We start from the raw sequence: 6,000 nt of genomic DNA, 5'->3' as shown, positions 1-6,000 counted from the left end.
TGTAGCACTTAGAATTCTAGCTACAGAAACCTTTCAGAGACCAACAAGGCAGATGATGAGGGTGTCACAGGTATTAGCATCCAGGATCATCCATCAGTTCCTGAATGCTATGCTCCAACATGCCAGTGACCACATATATTTTCCCCATACTCCAGAAGACAGTGCCACAAATATGCAGGAGTTCTACCCTGTAGCACACTGCCCTGAAAACAGGAAAGGGTCTAAATAAATAGAAAGGGCTTCCACTCCATTAACTGCCAAGTCATGTGTAATGCTAAGGGAATTGTCTTCAATATGTGTGCTGGCAATCCAAGCAGTTAGCATGACTCACATATCTGGCACATCTCCTAACTGTCTCACATGTTTACTAGAGGTGATATTCCAGAGGGTCATTTACTGGAGGATGAGGGTTATGCACTGGAACCATGGCTGATGATGCCCATCAGAAACACACACACACCTGTTGATGAATACCATAATGAGGCACACACTCAATCCAGTACTGTCATAGAGCATATGTTTGGTCTTCTGAAGCTGCGGTCCTGGTGCCTAGATACATATGAGGGAGCCCTGCAGTGCAATCCATGTACATTTACTGAAATCTTCACTGTCTGTACTTTTGCTTCTCTATATCATCCTGAGGAAACAGATCCAGCAGGATCAACAAGGGAAAGAGGCATACATCCCACCACCAATGGCAAGGTTACCACAGCCACCTGCGTGTGATGAGTCAGTGGAACCAGTAGCTGCTGTGGGTGTAGGCAGATGTAGGCATGCTCAATATGCCCTTGCATTGGCTAAAAGGCAGGCACACTCACTCACCACCTACGGGGTTAAAACTTCCATCCTACACACATACATATACTAACATTGATGCCAGGCAATGCTCACAACCTTTACCTACCCATGTAATGACTGTATACTACTAGCCTCAGACAGAATCATCCTTGAACTAAAACTGTAACCAATGCTGGATTTACAAGGAAAGTGTTGAACCTGGAGTATTAAAACAAAATTATATAATAATATAAATGAATAACATATCCTTGCATGCTATTACTTGGTCATGTAAGTAAGTAAAAGGTGGTGATTTTTACAACAATGACTTTAACATGTGACAGCAGAGACTTATGTGAATACATGTGTCCTCTATCAGGCCCAGGCATCAAAGATTCACACATTCATACCTCTTAGAAGTACTGATGATCATCAAATGTCTACAGTTTGACCTGACACTTTTGAAATGGCAAATCATTAAAGAAAGAAGTTAGAAATTAATGAGACACATTTCACTTTCAAACTTCATAACCCTCAGAAGAGTCATACTGATGCAATAACTGTTCTGATTCTATCAACTGTCTAACTTGGTAAGGCCAAAATATGTAAAAAGTCTCCCTATTGTTCAGCCATTTTCGCTTTTATTTATTGCTTGTCTAGCTTTGTTGCTGTAAGAGTGGGGGAGGCATGTATACATTACAAAAATGGGAAGAAAGCAGTACAATTAGCAAAACGACATCACACAGATATACTAAGCACTGAGTCAGCTCTGAACCCTGCATCAGAAACAAAACTTATGTATTCCTGAATCCAAGAGATGAAAAACAAGGAAAGTTATCATCACTTGCACAGGGTGTCATGGTGGGGGGAGGTGGCAGGAAGCCTAGACTGACACAAAATGTAAGTTTCATGTGAGTAAAAAAGAGAAACAGGCAGACATTTGAATAAAGTAACAAATGGCCACTGAGAAAGACTGACATTTAAGCCTCACAGATGAACCATGTAACTGTTGTGTTTGTGTCTGTATGGGCCCTCCAGGTGAATTTGGTGTGTGAGTGTTTGCAAGAACACAGCCAAGCTCTGTGCTACCTATACATCTTGGATGTGTTGGACAGGTGTCAGCCTTGCATGGTAGAGGTGGCAGTTCATCATTGTTGTACATGACCACGAGAACTGGCTCTGCCAGGAGTTGCACTGGCACGTCCATGCCCATGGTCAGATGCACTGCTACTACCTAAATGCGACTGATGTCTGCCAGATGAGCTCTGCTCATGAGAAAGCCCAGGAACATGACCCCCATGGCCTGTCCTGTCTGTGTGAAAATACCTCGAAAACTGAGGGATCAGTGGAAATAGTGCCACTACTGGAGTGTGATCGGGCATGGACATGTCAGCTAATATTAGATGATGTGGCTGAACTACACTCATGTGAATGCCACTCTCCTTCCAGCAGAAGTTCCATCACAGACAACGCCCATTTTAATGTGCCATTTATCCGAATGGTGGAGGCAATCACGCATGCCAGCCTGTACCGCATCTACAACTCTAAGCATTTCTCTGGAGGACCTATTGGAATGTGCCTGTGCCTGCATGACAGCCCTAAACATACATCAAGTGGCATGGGAAGACACACCTGGAACAGGTGGAGGATGGACAGCAGGCCTCTTCTGAGCACCCCTAACAACCCTCGTTTGTGGCACCTCACCCGCACTTTGGCTATGGCCAGAGTCAACAGGTACTGAAGCCACAGTAACCACACTACCCTGATAAAGTGTCTCACACTCCACCTGTCCAGTATCTGAAGGGTCACTAGAATGGGTTTGCATAGGCCTACTGGCTGTGTCCAAAGGAATTACAGGTAATGACCGAATGTCAACCTCGTTGTCAGACTTAACCTCAGAACTCCCAACTGTGCCTGTGTTTGGCCACCATCATCATCATCATCATCATCATCATCATCATCATCAGAGTCTGATGATACTCTGACATCAGGTCGTAGGAGTCCTACAGTTTCACTATCAGGATCACCTGTGATAATAAGCAAATTAATACCTACACTGCTACAGCCCAATATATGCTAACAAACTTACAGTGATGTCACTATTACAGACAGTACAGTAATACATACAACAGTCCTGGCACCCAAATCACACATCTGGATAAAATAAATATTCCTTTGAACATCTCATCAGTACTGACATAAACATGTTTGGCATACCATGTGCAGATGATTGCAGGCTCTCTGTTCTGGATGATCCTGGAAGAAGTTAAGCAAAAGGTAAGGACAGTATCATCAAAATTAACACTAAGACTGGATTAAAATATGTTGCCCTTTATATGTCCTGTAACAATACTTTTAACAAAACGGTGGATGACACATCCACCCCAAGCCCATGTATAATCAACTAGAATGTGTTGTTAATTGTATCAATCTACAACTAGACCCCAAAAATTATGTTAAACAGAACTTAAGTACTGCTGTCAATATTGTACTATACAATAGATATTTAAAAACTGACATATGTAAGCTTCCCTGGAAGTTCCTCCTGGGACACACTTGTCCTCCCTGAAACAGCAGCACCAACATCCATCACATGCTGTTGTGCACTTCCACTCAGCTCTCTAGATCCCTGCCAGTGGACAGGAATTCTTAATTTGGTGTTAGTGATGGCTGTGTAGCAGGCCCACCCTGGTAGCCATCTGTCCATGGGCCACTGCAGCTGCTGTGGCCACCCATGGTGTTTACATCATCCACTATCTGCTGCCAAATTTGCATTCTTCCAGACATATCCCTACATCTTCTCTCAAGCAGAAAGGTACCATGTCACCTAAATGCTTTCACAATTACTTCATTCTCAGGGTCACTGAATGGGGGACAGGATTGGAGGGACTGGGATATCTAGGTGCCATAGTTCTAGGTGACATAAAACAAAAAAGAAGATAATACACATAAGTATCACATAAATAAAAGTCCTGCTTAGATATAACACATAAAAGGTAGTTTTTCAATATTACCCACTGGAGAAACAAAAAACAGTCTAGATATTCAAATATAAAAAAATGTATGTGGTTATAACATATTGCAGTCACACAAAAAGCAAGGCTGCATCCAAAACAAGGACAGCAACAATAGCAAAACAAACCTCTGTACAAACAATTTTGTTTGTGCCAGCACAGAAATGGAACTTGACTCCTCCACTCCCAAACAGACATATGACACATTTTGCTAACAAACCAACAGGTATAAAACATCAGTGAACTGCTAAAAGAGATCTCAAATAAATTGTCCCAAAAACACATGTACGCATTCACCACAGAACATTAAATTGTATTCAGTTGCCAACTATCTCTACCTGTGGCCAGCAGTCCCCTAGAAGACTAACACTCCTGTGTCATGAACAATACAGGACATATACATTTTACTGAAATAACAACAGAAGAGTCTAAAGAGAAAAACAGTTGTAACATTAGCACTTGTGATGAAAGTTAATAAGGCTGTGCATCTGAGAAAGTAAGATGCCCTGACAAAAATGCCTATGCCATCAGTAAACTTCTAAGAAGTGCATACAGATAAAAGTAGCATTTGCTAATGTATATATATATATATATATATATATATATATATATATATATATATATATGGGTCTACTTCTAAATTTCAAACTTTTATAGGTTTGAATTGCTTATGGTCAAAACCATAATCAAAACTGTGAAAGTTCAAAGTGCTTAAATGGAGATCGCTGTACATTGTGGTACAGTATATTTACCATTTTCCTCACTGTAGTGCAATCTCAGATTTAGAATACGTAATTATTAGAGGGCGGCAGGGTGTGGGGGGGGGGCTTGCCCACCTGTAAAAATGTAACATACATTTTTTGTTGTTATTATTTTTTTTTATTTAAATTTTGAACTTTCACAAGTTCAGTCTTATGGTCTCATCTATAAGCAATTCAAACTTGTGAAAATCTGAAATTTAGAAGTAGACACACACACACACACACACACACACACACACACACACACACACACATATATATATATATATATATATTTTTTTTTTCTTAATGACATGTGAGCACATCCAGTATATAACTGAAAAATGCAATCATTCCTTATCAAGATCATTAGACTTCTGTGCAGATAAATCCAAAGTAATAACACACTTCTTCTGTATTATCCAGATAAACAAATTTCCTCACCTTCAGGTTCCCTAGGTAAACAGTTCCTATAGTGTAGTTTCAGGGCTGTGAGCATGGTGAAGATGCAAATGAGGTATGAACTCATTAGAATTGTTGAATCCCAATTTCTGGTCTCTGTGTAGCAGATGTAAAAATAGTGCAGGCAGCCCCTCATTGCTTGTTGCTAATGCATTGTAATTGTGAATGATTACTTGTAAGGAGAATGTAAACACAACAGAAATTCAGACTATCTTACCTCCAGTGGGTGTGTCAGCCAGGTTAGACTTACTAAGTATAGAAGTAATTGTATCAAGATTTGAAATGTAAGCAAACAACACACATTTCAAAGTTTCTGTTCAGTAACTTTCAACCTCCCATGCATTTATTAACAATGATATATTATTGCCATTTAATATCCTCACACATTTTAAGCACAATGATACCAACTGCCTTATAAACTGCATGCCTCAGATTTCTGGCCAGATAAGAGAAAAAGAATGAACAACAAATGCAAGGAGATTAGAGAAAAGTTGCATTTCTGCAAGCAATAGTCATAAATGATTGTGTGATCACTCATTGCACTACATCTGAAATGAATACATGCACAAACTCCTCAGAAGTGTACAGCTGTCATATGTTGTGTTAATACTGTTGTTGATGTTGCAGTTGCTTGTATGTACAATGATTTTCATTCTCTGATGCAAAGCTGTTTTTGTGGCACAGAGGGATAATACACCATTACTGTGTTTTAAAGGTTCATTGGGGTTAGAGTAAAATCCAGACCTGTGTAAAAATATTTCATGTGTACCAACATAAAAGTTCCACTGTTGTTTATTAAATATATTAATTTTCTTCCTTCCACTTTATTTCCTTATTTATATGGCAAGTATTTGCACTATGCATGGCTTAGCGCAAACAGGGGAAATGGAGAAATGCTATAAATCCCATGTATACACTAATCACTATGCTAAAACAAGTTTAGCTTTGCTTATCTCGTTTGTGTGACACTTACCATCATGCAAACCTGGACTACTGGCTGACACAAG

This window comes from Protopterus annectens, chromosome 12.part0, assembly GCF_019279795.1.
Source record: "Protopterus annectens isolate FY-2018-M chromosome 12.part0, PAN1.0, whole genome shotgun sequence".
In the NCBI taxonomy this organism is placed as follows: domain Eukaryota; kingdom Metazoa; phylum Chordata; order Ceratodontiformes; family Protopteridae; genus Protopterus; species Protopterus annectens.
This window is presented reverse-complemented; position numbering follows the sequence as displayed.